This window comes from Hemicordylus capensis, chromosome 3, assembly GCF_027244095.1.
Source record: "Hemicordylus capensis ecotype Gifberg chromosome 3, rHemCap1.1.pri, whole genome shotgun sequence".
Lineage (NCBI taxonomy): Eukaryota > Metazoa > Chordata > Lepidosauria > Squamata > Cordylidae > Hemicordylus > Hemicordylus capensis.
The window spans coordinates 317,994,690-318,014,595 of record NC_069659.1 but is presented as its reverse complement, the minus strand read 5'-3'; the positions used below and the strand labels follow the sequence as shown (position 1 = coordinate 318,014,595).

General features: G+C 43.4%; 1 long non-coding RNA gene across 1 annotated transcript; it reads right to left on the bottom strand.

The window, feature by feature from the left end:
• Positions 1-1,373: 1,373 nt before the first annotated feature.
• On the bottom strand, positions 1,374-4,385 carry LOC128351798 (uncharacterized). Its single transcript, XR_008320046.1, has 3 exons — positions 4,278-4,385; positions 2,936-3,108; positions 1,374-1,805 (listed from the first exon to the last, which is right to left on the bottom strand). It is a non-coding gene; the product is annotated as an uncharacterized LOC128351798 (long non-coding RNA).
• Positions 4,386-19,906: the final 15,521 nt, after the last annotated feature.

Below are 19,906 nucleotides of genomic sequence, written 5' to 3'. Positions count from 1 at the left end.
AAACATTTTAATGAGATATAGAGTTTACCATTATGTTAAGTTCCATATACATAAACACACACAATAAAATATTTAATTTGGTCTCACACATAATACTATATAAATAACACACACAAAAATGGGCCAGGTACAAAATGTAGACATGTCAGCACAACAACCATATTCTCAAGGAAAGCATTGTCTAAACATAGCACCTCAATGAAAGGGCAGTTAACATTCTCTTAAGCAAAGTCATGCACAAAAAGTCACTATGATGTGTTTCCACATGTACTGCTTTAAAGAAAACAAGCATACTAAAAATAGATGCATTAGGTGGCCTGATTTCTCAACAGCATGTAAACTGTTGAAAACCCTTTCCTTTGGGAGTGGATAACTCCCAAGCACATAACACCTGGGACTTACATATTTCTCCAACTTGTTGGGTGAACAAGAGCTGTGGAACCATAAGTCAAAGAGTTCCAAAAAACATCACACAAAGCGGGGAGGGATTATTTTTACATCAAGTCCCACTCCCAATCTTTCTACCATTGAAAACAATAATTTTATTTCCTCTTAAGAAGGCAACCAATGTGGTCCCAGGAGTAAAGCACTGGCCTGGGGTATGGTAGACTTAACTTCTACTGTAGAGTATAGATGTGCAGAACCGGTTCGATCACAAACCAGACTGCTGCAAACCAGGCCAGTTTGAGCAGTTTGATCGTGAACTGCTTTAAGCTGGTTCATCAAACCAACCGGCCCAGCTGATTGGTTCGACCAAAGTGGTTAGCATACCTGTGGTTTGATGCAAATTTGGTTCAAATTTGGACCAAACCAAGCTGAACGGTCGATGCACACCCGTACTGTAGAGTCACTGTGTGCCCTTGGGAAAGCCCATCAGTTTCCCACCTCTAAAAATGGGCGACACATGGTCCAAGGTACAACTGAAAAGAAATTTTGAAGAAATGTGGTGACATTTCAGATTATCAGAGTTCCGATTATCAGAACTGCTCAAATGTTGTTTTTGACATTCAGCTGCCAGGGTTACCTTTTAAAAACAAACTGTTTGACATACAAGAGTGAGACAGCAGCCTAAAACAACTTCTTAACTAACTGCACCAGTGTAGCATCAAAGCGGCAATTTTTTACACTCTTCCTGAAAACACATCCTTGAAGGCTGTACAACCCTCAGGGACATATTCTCAGTTGGCACAGAGGGCTTCCTGTGGGGTCTCAAAAATTGCTGCTTCCCTGCTGCACCAGTGCAGCTAGTTAGGAAGCTCTGTTCAGATGTTCTCTTGCTATACCAGTGCATCTTTGCTCTGTATGTCAATCACCATATATTTTGTCTTGTTGATTAATTTTAAGTCAGTTAAGTTAAGTATTCAGTTGTCAAAATCAATTCTTGCACACATAGGTTAGGATCCACAGAACATCCTGCTTGTTCTGTATGTCCAAACAGTTCTCAAATCCAACAACGGGCATAGTTAGTAATTATATAAACATATTTAAGCTAGGCACATCCTTTGAGAATCTCCCTCAAAATTCATTTTAACTCTGCCTCTTTGATGTGATAGGATGGTATCCAGACTAGCATTCTGCCAGCATAAAGCTCCTTCATGTCTCTGCCTGTTTTCTTTGAATGCCATCTTCTCGGCAGCTACCCATGCAGCATCTCACATTGTTGCCAAGGGTCCCTTGGCCCTGGGAAAGAACTTCTTTCTGGCAACTCTGGAGACTGCAGTGATGAGGAGATGGCTGGGGAAATTGTTTCTCCTTACACTGAAGTATGAGTGCCACTCTGGATACAAAGTGGTTTTCTCCTGTGACTGGGGAAGCAGAAAACACTAACTGAGTTCTAGAGTTAAACACAGGATCCATTCAGATTATATGGCCACTGGCCCTCTCAAGCATGTGAAGGAAGAGCATGCGCACACACATCTGCCCCAAATCTGTCACACTGTCTCACCATGACTAACTATTCAGGGAGACAGTTCAGCCCTTAAACTTGTAGATGAAAGACTACTGTAAAGGTCAGATGATTCTGACAAATTATCCTCCTGCATGATTTGGCAGCAATGAGACAATGCACTGAATGCCCGAGAAGCATGTGTGCCCATATTTCTCCATCATGCATTTGAGAAGGCCAGAACACATATCCTCCAAACTGGCCCACATTCTTTTATTCCAGGATAGGTAAATTTACACCAGATTTTCTTAGACCTTGAGGCTATTCTCACAACCAGCAAAAATCAGGCTAGAAGAGCCTAGCCCAATTTTTGCTGGTCGTGTAAACCACCAGGCTTGTAGGCGAGCCCGGTGGTTTACAAGCGGCTAGCCCACTTGAGAAGCCCTCCCCTTAGCCCTGGTTAGTGGAGCGAGCGCTCCACTAACTGGGGTTAATGGATCGTGTGCTGCCGCAACTCCGCACCACAGCAACTCCCGAGGATACCCTCGACCGGGAGGCTAAAAAGCAGCCTCCCCACTCGGGGGTCACTCTAGCATGCCCTGCGCGCTCACGCAGGGCATGCTGCAGCTTCCGGGGGCCATGCGGCCCCCAAACTCCCAAGCCCCCACCGGCTCCATGACAGAGCCAGGAGTTGTGTGGGCGGCTGCTGCGGCCACCTGGAGCAAACTGACTGCTCGTGTGCAGGGAGAGCCGGCTAAGCCTCTTTCCCCACAAATCCCATTTCAGCGGCCCCCACTGATCATGGAAACCACCTCCTTCTCTCATTTGGAAGCTGGGGCTGATGCTGGTGGGACCTTAAGGAACACTGCTAGGCAAGAATACCAGGTGATTGCAGGTCTTGGAACAACCCTTGCTGGAAGGCAGAACTACTTGCTAATTTTATTCTAGGCATTGTTTTTAAGCATTTTAATTAGTTTTGAAAGTTCTGAAATGTTTTAAAATTGTTTTTATATTGTTTTAAGCAGTGTGTCTGTCAGGGTGCCATGTTACCTGGTTGCTTGGGTGGCCCTATGGAGTCTGGAGAAGGGCGTGGCATCACTCCTTTGGGACTTTCGTTCCCTTCAGGGGGCAGTAGAGATGAGAAAGGTCCAGGCTGGTCAGATCCCAGTGGCGTTGAGAGGGCAAGGCTGGGGAAGCAGCAGGAAAGAGCTCCAGGTAGACAGCTAGGTTGGGTGTGGCAGAAAACAGGAAGCAAGGTCAGGAAGGGGGTGGGGCTGTAAGTAGGCTTTAAGCACTGGGGTATTTAAAGTCAAGGCTGCTGATGAGGAGAAGCTGCTTCTGAGTATGGGAGCCAGGAGTTCTCCAGGAGAGGGAACTGGCTGAATGCACCAAACCAGGAGGAGGACAACTCAAGTGACAAACTAACCTCTTCCCCTGGCTGTTCCTAAGGCTGACCTTTTTTTGGTGCTGACCCAATCATTCTGGAGTCCAAGAAGGGCTAGGAGCCCACCCAATCCCCTGGGAGTCTGACAGTGTTTTAAAAATTGTGTTTGTTTATATATTTTTTAAACTGGTTGTGCACTCCCCATGGCCTTTGGATAGGGTGGTCTAGAAATGTAATAAAATAAATGAATTGAGATGCTCCAGATTTAGAAGCTAGTCCCATTTAGTTACAAGTATGGGCTGCAGCTGCTGCAGTGGCCATGGGGAGGCAGTGGCGGCTCCCCCATCCACCCTTGCCAGCCACCCCCTGAGTGGCCTGGGCCAGCAGTAGCACAGTTTGGGCCTTCATACATGCATGGTGGCCATTTTATTGACTTCTGTGCATTTGTATGACCATTTGCCATGGCTCATACTTGTGAGTAATTATTTATTTATTATTTATTTTTGTTACATTTGTTGCAGAACTGGAAAAGGTGCAGAAGAGGTCAGCCTTGATAATCAGGGGCCTGGAGCACCTTCCTTATGAGGCTAGGCTACAGCATCTGGGGCTCTTTACCTTGGAAAAGAGGTGACTAAGGGGAGACATGATCGAGGTGTATAAAATTATGCATCAAATGGAGTGGGTGGACAGAGATAAATTTTTCTCCCTCTTTCACAATACTAGAACCAGGGGTCACCCCATGAAACTGAAGTTTGGGAAATTTAGGACCGACAAGAGGAAAAACTTTTTCACACAGAGTATAATCAATCTTTGGAATTCCTTGCCATGAGATGTGGTGATGGCCGCCAGCTTGGATGCCATCACAAGGAGTTTAGAAAGATTCATGGAAGACAGGTGTATCAATGGCTACTAGTCTGATGGCTGTGGGTCATCTCCAGCCTCAGAGGCATGATGCCTCTCAATACCAGTTGCAGCGGAGCAACAGCAGGAGAGAGGGCATGCACATACCTCTTGCCTGTGGGTTCCCCAGAAGCATCTGGTGGGCCACTGTGTGAAACAGGATGCTGGACTGGATGGGCCTTGTGCCTGATCCAGCAGGTCTGTTCTTATGTACATTTATAAACCGCCCCATCCAAAGGCTCTGGGTGGTGTACAACAAGTTCAAAAAGACAAAAAAAATACACACCATTTAAAATGCAATGCTCAAAACAATATAAAAACAATTTAAAAACAATTCAAAACCATTTAAAACGAATTAAAATGCTTTTTTTTTTTTTTTGGAAAAACTTATTTAAAAACCTTGGAAGGCCAGGCCAAACAAGTAAGTTTTTAGGGCTTTCTTAAAGGCCAGCAATTTATTGGATGTATTTACTGCCTAACAACAAAATCTCCAGGCAGTGTACAGAATTAAAACATAATAAAAAATATAAAACATTTCAAATTCATAAAAAGATACAAATCATAATAGATAAAAACACATTAAAATTTTAAAATTAGATTTCATTTAAAAGCCTGGGGAAACAGGTCCGTCTTCAGGGTCCTACTAAAAACAAACAGAGACAGAGATGCTCTTATTTCAACAGGGAGCAAGTCCCAAAGCCCTGGGGCAGCCACAAAGAAGAAGCCACCAAATGAGTTGGCAGCAACCATAACTGGACCTCTCCAGATGATCTTAATAGGTGACAAGGTTCACGACAGAGAAGGCATTCTCTTAAGTACCCTGGACCTAAGCCCTTAAAGGCTTTATAGGTAATAACCAGTACTTTGTATTTTGTTCAGAAACATATCGGCAGCCAGTGCAGTTCTTTTAGAATCAAAGTTATATGGTCCCTGCAGGTAAACCCAGAGACCAATCTGGCTGCCGCATTCTGAACCAATTGTAGTTTTGGAATAATGTACAAAGGCAGCCCCACATAGAGTGTATTACAGTAGACAAGCCTAGAGGTTACCAATGTATGTACCACCATTTTAAGGTCATTTTTCTCCAGCAATGGATTATCTGGCATATCAGCCAAAGCTGATAAAAAGCATTCCTGGCCACCGCCTCAACCTGAGAAACCCGGAAGAGTTTGGGATCCAGAAGCACTCCTAGACTACAAACCTGATCTTTTAATCGTGTAACCCCATCCAGAACAGGCAGATCTAAACCATCTCTCAGATCTAAACCGACTCCCTACAGACAGTACCTCCGGCTTTTTTTTTTTACTCCCTTCCCTCCCCCTCTATACTTAGAAAAGCACCCCTGCCCCTGCCTGAACTGGTAATGAGGTTCAAATCTTCACTGGTTATAGCTCTGGGCTGGCTTGGTTTGAACTGGGTCCAGTTCGGCCTGAACTCAACCAGTCTGGTTTGACCCCAAATCCTCGAGCCCAGCTCAAGCCAAGCCATTTCGCACACCCCTACATTATACTGACATTTTCTCCACTTGCAGGTTTGCCTGCTGTTAGGCAAAGCTGCCAATAAGATGGAAATAATAGTCCAGAGGGAGAATCACTCTTAGGTTATAGGTACATGGCAGGCTTCCTTTGCCAAACCAGTATTACAAAAAGAGGATGGGAAAACTTGCTTGGTAAAGAAGGTACTCTCAGGGCCAGCCCTATTATGAATTCGCCAACTGACCCAGATTTGGAGCAAAAGTTATTTTACCACTGTGAAAAGGGACACTATTTGCATTTTCCACCTCAGATGCCAACATGTCTTAGCTGACCCTCAATTCCCTTCTCTTTGAGATTAAAAAGCCAGCTGTGAATAGCTGGCAGTGATAACTGGCTGTTTCTGTTCTGTGGTGTGGACAGCCAGGAACAATACCAGCACCTTCAGGCAATGTGTACTAGAGTTCAAGCATCCATCAAAGTCTGTTCTGAAGCCTTTCAAATGCTTTAGGATGATATGCCCTTCTTTCCATCTGGCCCTCAGTGGGTCAGTGGGCTGCACCAATTATAGGCCCATTGTTAGGTAGAGTTACCAAATGCATTGCAGGACAGAGCTTATGTATAAGTATATAGGAAGGGGAATTTTTGCATGTGAAACTTATCTAAATCCTGCACAACATGCTACAACTGCCCATTTTTCTCTTGCCACAACTAGTTACAAAAGCCACAGTAAGTTACAAAAGCCCTTGTTATTTACATCTGGCCACCCTTTCCTATGGTTCCTTATCTTTGATCTGAAATTATTATTGCTGCTGTTCTTTGTTTGTTGTCCTAAATTGTAGTGCACATGGAAACAGGGCCTTCTCAGTTGTTACCCCCAGGCTCTGGAATGCTCTCCCACCAGTGAGTGTCTGCTCCTTGACATCTGTAGCTGCTATTATCTTATCTTATGCTATCTTATGTTTCTTTTAGATTGTGAGCCCTTTGAGGACAGGGATCCATCTTATTTATTTATTATTTCTCTGTGTGAACCGCCCTGAGCCATTTTTGGAAGGGCGGTATAGAAATCGAATTATTATTGTTATTGTTGTTGTTGTTGTTGTTGTTGTTGTTGTTGTTATTAAAAACAACAACTGAAGACCTATTTATTTGTTCAAGCTATTACCCCTTAGGGGCTGACAGGTTCCTTAGGTCCTTCTGTCTCCTTTTTATGATGGTTGGTTTTTTTGTGTGTGTTATGGTTTTCATTGTTTTAACTGGTCTTAATATTTTAATGTGATTTTTATGGAGATTTATTGTATTTTGTAAACCATCTTGGGATGTCTTATGAAAGGTAGTATAGAAAATGAATAGAATAAAATAAAATAAAAACTGGTTTAAATGTTACTATAAAGGTAACGTGTGCCATTGAGTCAGTGTTGACTCGTGGCAACCACAGAGCCCTGTGGGTTTTTTTGGTAGAATACAGGAGGGGTTTACCATTGCCATCTCCCGCGCAGTATGAGATGATGCCTTTCAGCATCTTCCTATATCGCTGCTGCCCAATATAGGTGTTTCCCATAGTCTGGGAAACATACCAGCGGAGATTCAAACCGGCAACCTCTGGCTTGCTAGTCAAGTCATTTCACCGCTGCACCATTAGGTGGCTAAATGTTACTGTAGTCATATCCTATTGCATACTTCGCTGCTGTCCTTTTGAGACTGCTGAGGCAGGGTGATGTGTAGCAGTTGCCATTTTTCCTAACACTGCAACAGAACAGAAGTCCTCTTCCACATTCAGTACAGCAACTACAAGGACTAGATGCAGTAGAGTTGAGGCGTTCATAGATATAACAGATGTGTAGGAGGGAAAATTTCAGTTGGTGCAGTTATCCTCTCCCTTGAACATATGAAGCTTGAGGCAGAGGCCTTTCCCAGCACTGCCTAGCAATATGGAACCTGGGGTCTTCTGGTTGCAATGCATGTGCGCTATCACTGAGGTACAGCCCCATCCCTGCAGCATAAGGATATGATGGGCATAACAGGGGCATAACTATAACAGGGCAAGGGGCGATAGTTGTCTGGGGGCTCACTGCCTTGCGGGCCCCCAGAGGCAAGTCACATGACTGTCTCCCCCAGCCATGCACCCACCCGGGCTTCCTTCAGTTGTATTCATCCTCCGAAATTGATGTGAGTGTTAAGACCTGGAGCTACCAGAACAGCATGTCTTTCTCTAGTACCATTAAATGACTTGCATCGTCCACAATTTACAAAACCTTTTAAAAATTAATTTAGGATGATGTTCTATTGTGGCACATAGGTTATAGGTAGATAGGTAGACAGATAGACAGATAGATAGATATATAAATTTTACTATGCTTTTTCTTACCACTATTCAGCTTCATTTAAGATCTCTTTACTTCATGAGCTGAACTTCAGGGGCGGGGGGCATTTTAAAATCTTGTCTCTGGGCCCACTCCAACCTTGCTACGCCCCTGGGGCAAAAGAACATAAGAACAGCCCTGCTGGATCAGGCCCAAGCTCCATCTAGTCCAGTATCCGGTTTCACACAGTGGCCCAACGGTGGCAGCAACAGCTAAACCTTTTTGTTTTACAAAACTATTAAGGTCTCGAGAGCCTTCTTCTCGGTTGCACCAAGTAGACCTCAGTGGTGAGGTCTACTTGTAACTTCTCTTTATGCAGAGGCAGATGAAGCCCAGTATTTACAGAGCCCTTTATTATTATCTCTCTGGTTTACACAGTCAGACAGGTGTTATTGACTGGTTTGTTTTATCCAGACATCAAGTCCTTCCCAAGGACCTGGGATGCCAGAATTTTATGGTCAATGTTGTTGCTGTTGTTATAGATATCGTTGCAGAATATAGGCTGTTCCCAGTAAAGTTGCTTTTTGTAATTGGCTGATGGTTGTTGTTGTTGTTGTTGTTATTAAATTATTATTATTATCATTTTACATTTTATATCCCGTTCTCCCTCCAAGGAGCCCAGAGCGGTGTACCACCTACTTAAGTTTCTCCTCACAACAACCCTGTGAAGTAGGTTAGGCTGAGAGAGAAGTGACTGGCCCAGAGTCACCCAGCAAGTATCATGGCTGAATGGGGATTTGAACTCGGGTCTCCCCGGTCCTAGTCCAGCACTCTAACCACTACACCACATTGGCTCCACGTTGGCTCCACTTCTCCATGGAATAGATCCATGTGCTTTTAAATGCTGTATAACAGGAAAATTTTAAAAAAACTCAGCAAGTGCAACTTTTCCCATCATAGAGCAGCAGTTATGGGGAAAGCTGCACCTGCTAGATTTCTCTCAGCTGTGCAGTATTCAAAGGCTCTATGTCAGAAGCCTGAACAACTAGGCGGGAGGGGCTAAGTGCACTTTTATGCACCCGAAATGTAGTCAAAATGATATCAGTCACATTCCGGCTTTACAGTGAAGGTATTGTTTTTATTTATTTAATTATTATTATTATTATTATTATTATTATTATTATTATTATTATTATTATTATTACCCTGCCTCCAGAGAGATCAGGATGGCATACATGGTTCCTCTCTGCATGCCATTTTATCCTCACTATGTGTGAGATAAGTTAGGCTGGAACCATGACTGCTACAAGATCACACCATGATGAACTTCATGGCCGAGGGAAGATTTGAACTCGGCCCTCCCCATTCCCAGTCCCACACACTAACCAGTACACCACACTAGCTCTTTAAAGGCAGGAGCATGGTGCTCCCTCTGGAATCTGCCACATTGCTGTTTGATCAGGCTGGGTGTGTTGTGGTCTGTTACTGAGAGTCTGAAGAAATCTGGTAAGGGAACGTTTATCCCAAAGCTCTTTATGAATAGCCTCCCAGTTTCTGAAAGATTTGTCTGAATTATGCCGAGAATTATCAGAAATAGTTAGAGTAATGAAAAGCAACATTCCAACAGTACAAGGTCAGGCTTCTGTCAGTCAGTAGCTGGGCAAAAAAAAAATTTTTTAATGCGGGTGGGGGGGTAACAGGAAAGAACTTGTCTCTAGCATCAAGGCAGCAAGGCGTGTGCCTTGGGCAATAAAGCTGTGGGAAGAAAAAGATTCCTCTCAGATGAGAGTGACAACTCTGGCAGCAGATATCTTCCTCTTTCATTCTGTACGTGAGAAAGAATACATTTGGCATCTATGAGGCAAAAATATAACTGCTTTCTCTGAAGGGGCAGAAAAGTATAGGGGCCTAGCACAGCCTGCTTCGCCACTACCAGAGCATCAGCAGCACCACCACACATAAGGCTGAGTTGTAGTCAGGGCTTGTGCATAAGATATCCTGCAAATTAGAGTTCTTGAGGCAGACCAAAGGCAGCTGGCAGCTTTCCCACAATGCTGCAGCTTGTCAGCACATATGGATCATATTTGCCTGCCTGGTGTTAGGTTTGGTTTAAACGGTTTTTGCAACAGGAGATGGAGCCAATTTGTCTTCCAAACCACATTGCTACCCTCTCCGATGTAGTTTGTCGTACTCTGTTGCACTCGTACTCTGGTATGATATGTGCTGCCACAGATTTTCTCTTTCCCAAGTGAATTCATATGACATTTTTTCTCATCATAAAGAGCCCCCCCCCTTATAACAATAAGCATGAAGAGAGAATTAGCTAAAGTGATCGATCTAACAAGGTAACGTGTGTTTGTGGTTAACATGTTTGCAAGTAACTGGATTGTCCAGGCACACCCATCGGGGAGCTGTGATTGTTTTCAGCTGCAGGTTGCTACTGAATGTAATCTTGGTGCCAAATCCAGGTTCATCTCTGAATAATCTGTTCATCTTTGAATGTGCCTTGGATCAAGAGTGGATTGGAGGCTCAGCCTCCAAAGCTGTCAGTGCCAGAGACCTGGCAAGTATGAAGTAATAAAAAAGAGAGCATTTTGAAGCATGTGCAAATGCCATTCCCTCACCAGAACCTCTTTCTTCCCCCTCCATTTCTGGGTTACTGTTTTTCTATTATGATTCCTTTTTTTAAAAAAACAACCTTTATGTGTCAAGGTTATCATCTACATCCATTGAGCAGCTAAATATTTAGCAGGGCAATGGCAACTGTCCCGATTAGCCCCAGCATATGATACTGTATATCCCTCCCAGTCGCTGTTATGTGTCTTGTGCTTTAGATTGTGAGCTCTTTTGGGATCGGGAACCATCTGCTCACTCTATTTGCTTTGGGTACTCTTTAGTTGAAAAGCAGTGTGTAATTAAAATTTAATAATAAATAATAATAAAAATCATCATCATCATCTCCTGATGGATATGGAAAGGTTAGGTGCTCAGAAGTGAAGGAGATGAGACCAAAAAGGGGAATACAAATACAAAGCGCTTCAGCAGAAGAGTGTCAGCTTCAAGAGCCTAAATTGGAGGACTGTGCCTAGCACAAGTGTTGTGAGCGAGTCAGTCTTCCAGCAGGAGAGGGTCCTACCTGGGTATTCCTGTCTAGAAGTGCTCCTCAAAAATGTGAGCTTTCAGGTCTGTCCATGTCTTCCAGGATGACTTCAACCTGGCATCTCTTGAATAGAAAGTATGCAATAATGGTATCTGTAGCAGGCTGAGGCATACTAGTTTAAGTGAACTGGTTTAAGTGGTTTACGACTTGCATCAAACCAAACTTACTCGGGAGTAATGCCCTTTTCCAATAGCATTTTATTTATTTTTCCCCTCAGACTGATATCTTTTTTTTTTTTTTTTTTTTGCTTTTTACCTAATCTCTCCCAGCTGTGTCCACCTGGGTATTTAGTGCAGCATCAGCATAGGCTGGAGGGCCATTTGGGGGTGGTCACTGTAATTTATAAATGCTCTATATTCCTCTCGATGCCCCCTGTCCAAGTGAGTGCTGGTTCAGAGTGTTTGTACCCAGTGTTGGGCTCTCAGGAAAGAGTGGAGATTCTGTTGGTGTACTGCCCACACCTCTGTCCAGCTGTCTCCCTGCCTGAACTCACAGAGGTGGTCTAGGATTTGGTGTTGAGAACTTCCAGAATGATTGTTCTGGATGACTTCAACATCCATGCTGAGGTTGCCTGGTCTGGGATGGCTCATGACTTCTTGGCCATCATAACAACCATGGGGATATCCCAACATATAGTTTGCCCAACACATGAATTGGGGCACACCCTGCATTTGACTGGACAGGAGGATAGTGATTTGAAAGTGAGGGATATGCCATCTATGCCCTTTATGGTCAGATCACTTCCTTCTGAGGTTTAGAGTTTCAGCAGCTATACCACTCTGCAAGGATCGAGGACCTATTAAAATGGTCCACTCATGGTGACTGATGGACTCCAATGGATTCCTGAGGGCTCTGGGGGATTTTTCCAGCTGGTATGGCAGGTGCTTCTGTTGAAGCTCTAGTTGCTCTCTGGAATGAAGAGATAGCTCTGACAGTTGACACAATCACTCCCAAGCACCTTCTCCTGAAAAACAAAGCCCATGCAGTGCCTTGGTACACCAGAGCTGAGGTTTATGAAGCAAGCTGGCAGACAGCTAGAACCCAAGTAGAGAAAAACTCAGGATGAGTCTGAGCAGGTTAGAGCTCATTATTGAGCCTATTCTGTGGCAGTGATGAAACAGAAGGGAAAAAATTGTCCACCATTGTATCCTCTCAATGTCGTCCAGCGGGGCTTTTCCAGGTGGTGAGGGGCCTCTTGAAATCTGGCCTGGGCAAGATGTGTTAGAACCCTTGGTAGCACATTGTGATGCATTTGCACAACATTTTAAGGGTAAAGTCTCATTCACCAGGAGTTGGACTCTATGGCTGATGCAGTGTCATTGGAAGAGGTGTCCAGAGTATCCAGAGGTGCACCTAGGTAATCAAGGGCTTCAGAGGTCCCATGCCACACCATGCCACGCCACACCACACACACCCCATGCCACAAGTTTAAAAAAAGTTTAAGGTTCTTTAAAACTTTTTTAAAGGAAGTCTGCATTTTCCGAAGGGCTCCTATGGAGGCCCTCCCCAGAAGCATGCTGCCTCTGCCTCGCAGCACCAAACCACAACGCCGAAAACTTCAATAATTTTAGCCGCAAAGTGCACGGCATGGGTGGGGGATGAGCCGAGCAGGCCCCATGGTGGCGGCGACAGGGGGATCAGGAGCAGCCACTGGGCCTGACCGTTCAGCCCACTGGCTCTTGAGAACTGTGAGAACTGCACACCTGCACAGTTGGAACAGAGTGTCGCAAGCCCCAACCGCCCCAAGTTCCGGGGGTAAGCATGCCTCTGAGAGTATCACCTGGTCCAGTTTTGCTGGGAAAGTTTCAAATATTGTTGCCCAAGAGTGTGGACAAGGTGTTCAGTCAAGTTCAGCCAACCATGTGCATGCTTGACCTTTGCCCTTCATGGCTTATTAAATCTAGTAGGGAGGGAATGTTTAGCTGGATCCAGCAAGTTCTAAATGCCTCATTGAGAGAGGAAGTGGTCCCAGCTTTGTTGAAGAAAGCTATAATTTGGTCACTCCTAAAGAAACCTAGTCTGGACCCAGAGGCTATAAACAACTATAGGCCTGTGGCCAATATTTTCATCCTGAGAATATTGAGCATGGTGCTTGAGCATGTAGTGGCTGACCAAGATCTACACACTCTTGGAAGAAACGGATTATCTAGATTCATTTCAATCAGGCTTCAGGCCTGGCGTTAGAACACAAACTGTTTTGGTTGCCTTATGGGATGACCTGTTTAGAGAGAGAAAGAGAGAGAGAGAGACAGGGGGAGTGTAATACTGTTAATTCTCTTGGACCTCTCAGTGGCTTTCTGTAAACTGTACCATTGACCATGGCATCCTTTTGGATAGGCTGGCCTAGTTGGGTGTGGGAGGCTCTGCTTGGAGGTTGTTCTACTCCTAGCTCGAGACCTGTTTCCAATAGGTGGTACTGGAGAGTTACTGTTCAGTCACCCCTTAGTATTTGTGCTTTGTGGTTCTGCAGGGTTCCGTTCTTTCCCCTCTGCTGTTTAACATCTACATGAAACTGCTGGAAGAGGTCATCTAGAGATTTGGCCTGAGGTGTCATCAATATGCAGGTCGCACTCAATTATATCTCTCTTTTTCATCAGACGCAAGTGCAGCAGTGTATCTCCTGGATCAGTGCCTGGATGCAGTAATGGACTGGATGAGGGTGGACAAGCTGGGCCTCATCCAGACAAGACAGAAATACTGCTGGTCGGTGGCTCCTCTGCCCGGATGAATGATGTTCAGCCTATTCTAGATGGTGTTGCACTCCCCCTGAAGGACCAGATTCACAGTCTGGGGGTGCTCATCAATCCAGCACCTTCGGTAGAGGCTCAAGTGGCCCCTGTGGCTCAGTGCGCGTTTTATCAGCTTCAGCTGATACACCAACTGCAACCATACCTGGATAGAGTTAGCTTATGCTCATGCTCTGGTAACCTCTTGCTTATGTATATTACTGCAATGTGTTGTACATGCGGCTGTCTTTGAAAATGGTCTGGAAACTGCAGCTGGTACAAAATAGGGCTACAAGAGTAATAACTGGGACTGGGTGATTTGATCATATTACACCAGTGCTTCATCAGCTGCATTGGCTCCCAGTCCATTTTCAGGCCCAATCCAGTGCTGGTTTTAACTGCTAAAGGCCTAAATGGCTTGGGACCAGGTTACGTGAGAGAGCGCCATGCTCTATATGTCCCCACTTGGACCTTAAGATCTTATTCGGAGGTCCTGTTCCGAGTGCCCCTGCCAAACGAGGTGAGGCAAGTGGCTACTAGGGAGAGGGCCTTTTCAGTGGTCAGACCACTGGCACCATCACTTTGTTCTTTTAAACTCCAGATGAAGAGCTTTCTGTTCACTCAGGCTTTTAAAAATTGATCTTTTTAAAGATTGATTTTTTTTTAACAAAAAAACAAGTTTTTACATTGTTTTGTATTGTATATTGTATTGGGCAGCTAACAAATAGAGTTTATTAATTATTAATTATTTTTAGTAGTAGCAGCAGTAGTAGTAGTAGGTGGTGGTAGCAGTAGTAGTATTACCTACATCCTTCGCTGAAAACTACATATTAATTGGGGCTGAATGTGGAGTAAACCAAAGGCTGAAAGGGCAACAATATTAACTCTACCCACTGTCTCCATTTTCTGTGAACAGGGCAATGGCGAAAGGTAATTTAACCTTCTTCCCCCTATGTACAAAAAAAGAGCTTTGGCAGAGTTCTCCTCATATATTTCTCAACTATGCTGGGCGAACTTCCATCAGCTGGATTCAGAATTGGCTCAGTATCTTACAAATTTTCTAAGCAAACATTCAAGAAAAGAAATGTCTGTTTTCTCAGAATTCAATCCTGGCTTGTAATGTTGATGCATACACAGATAGTGCCTTAGATGTACATATCATCATATTGCCTCCTTGGAACTGTAGTTTTGTGTCACCTGCCCTGCACCTACCACATAGCTCCAGCCATGTTGGGAAGCTGCCAAGAAATTCAACTACTCCTCCATCCTGAAGCAAAGTCAAGGATAAGATGGAGTGGTATATCTAGATCAGTTACGACAGCCACATAAAACATTTGTAAGAAATAATCAAATGCATTTATTTCCTCAGATAAAGGGATGACCACCAAACAAAAGACTGCTTGGTCAAGTAATAATGTAACTTAGAGCAATCAACAAAATTAGCATGAAAAGTGAGGGATATTTAAGAACTTCTGGGTATGTAACTACAAAGCAGCTGTCTTTGTTTGGGTGATCTGCTGCACACTGACTCCACAGGCACAGCAGAGAATTTCATTTGTTACAAGCTGGAGAATTTATCAGAGAAATGGTGCTCAGTTTCTAATACAATCCAGATTATAAACTGAGTACATTAATATTCTGAAGCAAGTAAATTCAAAGGGCAGGATCCAGATTACTATAAAGTAAAGTTGTGCCATCGGGTCAGTGACTCCTGGTGACCACAGAGCCCTGTGGTTGTCTTTGGTAGAATACAGGAGGGGTTTACCATTGCCATTTCCCATGCAGTATGAGATTATGCCTTTCAGCATCTTCCTATATCGCTGCTGCCCAATGTAGGTGTTTTCCATAATCTGGGAAACATACCAGTGGGGATTCGAAACGGCAACCTCTGGCTTGCTAGTCAAGTCATTTCCCCCCTGTGCCACCAGATTAGTGTAGCACCTGCATAATGGGGGGGGATATCCCTCTAAGTAGTTAGTGCTATGTTGCAAAGTCGTACAACTGCTCATGGAAAACCTTTCCTAGGACATGTGTGAGATTATAAGACACTAGCAGAACACTAGTCTGAATCTGGCATGAATTCTGGCAACACCACTAGTCTCAGGTCTGATTATCCAGTTCGCATGAGCACTGGCTAACACATGCAATCAGGGCTGGGTCACACCGAGAGCATGTTCACCCTGATGTCACTGCAGGATGTTCTCCCAATGCGCTGTCAGGATATCCTTGGCGGGGAGGGGGGTGTTTTCATCTAAATCTCCCCTCTACACAGACTCCAAAACCTGTTTAAACAGGACTTTCAAAAGCATGTAGAATCAGTTGAATGGCTCCCTCGTGTGATTAAAAGATACCTCAACAACACATCAGGATGTCCTGCAGTGACTTCAGGATGGATGCACTCTTGGTGTGACCCTGTCCTTATAATGTGTGCTGGTCAGTATTCATGCAAGCAGGCCCTATGACTCTGTTCAAACTGTGGGAAAGAGATGGAAAGGTGCTGAAGAGACCTTGACCTGTGTTTCAAAAGTTCACACCAAGGGTGTTGTAAAGAACCCTTTGACTATGACTCACATTACACGGAATGACAGTAGACAGGTATAAAATTTTGGAGTGTGCTGCCAGATGGTAGTCACATCTAAAGAACTTCTAGCAGGCTGCAAGCTAGCACATTAGGAAGAGGCTAGCTATGATAAACTTTGTTCACTGATGTGTTTGGGCCAAACTAGATGTGACATGGGAGATCCCATGTCACTGAATATGAGATCACTGAATATGATCTCCTCTGTTTTTTTGTTTTAAAAAGATCAACATAGCTGTGGAAGGGAGGTCAGCAATTCAAACTGAAACTTCATAACTAGGGGAGGAGAGCTTAACCCCTTTCCCCATGCTGAAATCACTTCTACCCAAAAATTACTATATGCACCATGGAGCACAATGGTGGCCTGAGGAATTGTAGCACCTGAGGTGAGGGGCTAAATGCCCCTTTCCCCTAAATCTTTTCAAATTTTGAAAATGGTATAGAGGAAGAAAGTTTGCCAGCAGCTTTCTGTCCTCTCCTCTCCTCTCCTGGTGTTTCTTGCAAAGCTTGCAAGGGTTGGATTGGTCCTGAAGAACTGCCCCAAAAGAAGCAGCAGGAGCCTTTACTTTAATAAAGAATTAATTCGCTATGGACTAATAGTGCCCCTCCTAGAAAATTACCCTGACTGCCTGGATGAATTCTATGCTAGCTATCTTTTCTCTGAGTTACTTAGTTACTTATGCAGTTGCTAAGTTCTGCCTCATTGCTATTAGAATTTGATGTAAGAGTGTATCTGTATAGCTGAACTCCATAAGGTCTACAAATATCTGGATTTGCTATTGTTATTGTTTGGGTTGTATGTATATATTTCTCTGGTCCGCGACCGTAAATGAACTAAACTGAACTGAACTGAATTAATTTAATAAAGAAGCAGCAGTTACTTTCATTCCTCAAATAAACTGCAAGATATCCTGTTCAAAGATCTCCTGCAATGCATCTAGTTTGGCTCTTAGTTTCCTGTTTTAAGGTTCATTGGGAAATCAGTTGTATGGCTACCACCCACCTTGATAGAATAATTTTATTCTGTTTTAGAATAAATAGAATTTATTTAGAATAAATAGAATTTTATTCTATTTTATTTATTTTAGAATAAATAAAATTCTAGATTTTATTCAAGTTTCAACAATCACATGAATCACAATTCATGTGATTGTTTTCTAAAAAAAAGAATCCAGTATAATGGTTCACTAAACCAAGATGAAGCCCCAAATTTAAGGGGGGGGGATCCAACACGCCTGAATCTAATGGTACTTAAGCCCAGATGGTTGTGTATAGGGTTGCATATTTATTTTGATTCTTTTCCCCATCAAAATCAATAGATCGGCTTTCAAGTAAATATGCTTAAGCTTTAAGTATCAGTTGGTTTATTAAAGATATAATGTAAATACCAGATATATGTGTCTTGTACTGCTTTAAAGAATTGATCTTTTCTAGATTCATGAAGGATTCGTTCAACTGCAAAATGATGAACCAACCCCGGACATGTAAGTGATGCTATTGTATCATAGCCTATCCTGAAATATCAACATAGCTATTTAATTATATTTTACTATAGCAGTAAATAAAAGTTAAATGCCCTTTCACTGAATATCAAGAGGCATGTATATGTCTGCTTAAATAAAATGTCATTTCCAATTTATTTTCATGTAATAGGGTTGCAAGTGTCCAATTTGTAGGCTCAGTGCACAACAGCAATAAGGTCAGAACCTGAAGAATTCTGATCGTATTAGCCCTGTTTCCATACAACCTTGTAAAAATGTCTTTTAACTCAACACATGCTCTATCATGCAAGAAGAATAGCCTGCCAAATGATTTAGCTCTTTTGAGGTTTGTGTAGAAATGATTCACTGGTGGCATCTGAAATGTTAGCAATCATTGTCTTTTCCTCTCTATCTACTATTGCAGTTTAAAAAAAAATCAAGCCATGTTTGTTTATAAAATTATTATTAAAATATACATAGAAAAGTTTTATGCTTTCTGTGGAATGTCTGACCATAGCTGTGTGTGTACCTGCTATAACCAGCCATGGAGAACAGGAATAACTCTTCAAAAGTACAGTATTGTATAATCCTGAGGCATATTAACTGGTAACTTTTTATTGTAGCAACTAAGTTGGAATTTTTATGCAAGTTTTCCAGCCATTCATCAGGCTGAAAATTTGAGCAGCAGCTTAAATACAAATATGAAAAATATAGTATTTGAACACTTGCTAAGTCAGGGGTAAAAAACCTTGGCTCTCTAGATGTTGATGAACTACAACTCCAATAATCATTTTTGCAGCTGGGGATGATGGGAGGTGTAGTTCAGCAACAGCTGGAGAGCCAAGATTGCCTATCCCAGCAGCTAAGTGATAATAGCACTTGAGCCGCCAACATGGAGCTAGGTACGTGGTGCAGTGGGGAAATGACTTGCCTAGCAAGCATGAGGTTGCCGGTTCGAATCCCCACTGGTATGTTTCCTATATCGGGCAGCAGCGATATAGGAAGATGTTCATCTCATACTTCACGGGAGATGGCAATGGTAAACCAGGAGTCGAAACCAACTCAATGGCACACTTTTACTTTATAGATTTAAACACACCTGTTGGATTTTGACTGACATGCTTGGCAATTATCTAGTACTAATCAATACGGTACTTTGGCTAGAATGTTCGGCTTAAAAACATAAGAACAGCCCTACTGGATCAGGCCCAAGGCCCATCTAGTACAGCATCCTGTTTCATACAGTGGCCCACCAAATGCCTCTGAGAAGCCCACAGGCAAGAGGTGAGGGCATGCCCACTCCCCCGCTGCTGCTCCCCTGCAGCTGGTATTGAGCGGCATCTTGTTTCTGAGGCTGGAGGTGGCTTATCACCCTCAGATCCATAGCCATTGATAGACTTGTCCTCCATGAATTTATGGACTTCTGAAAGCCATCCAGGCTGGTGGCTGTCACCACATCTTGTTGCAGAAAATTCCATAGATTAATTATGGAATTAATTAAGCTTCTTCATAAGAAACCAAATTAAAATTCCTACACAGCTATAAAGCTTGCATTGTAGTCTTGGGCAGGGCCAGACTGGGGGCACTGAGAGGGTGGTGGAATGCATGTGGGGAGGGTGCTGGGTTTTGAGCAGAATGAGTAATTAAGGGTGGGAGTCAGGGCGCAGGGGTGCCTCATGGGTGGGGCACTCCGGGAATATGCCCTGTTGCCCTGTGGGCAAGTCCGAGCCTGGTCTTGGGCAAGTCTAGTCTAACCTTCTTCACATGGTTTTTGTGAGATCAAAACATGGCTCTGAGCACCTTGTACAAAAGCGAGGATAAATATACAAGATATACCAGGATGTATTGAAGGACAAGAAATAAGTGTACCAGTAGTGTTCTCAAAGAGCTATAGGATGCAGAGCGAACATCCATCATTTGTACTTTAGTCAACTCAAGAACTAGTTTTATTTTAAAGATTATTGTCACTGACTATTATTTTGTATATTTTAATTAATATCACAACTATAATACTGAA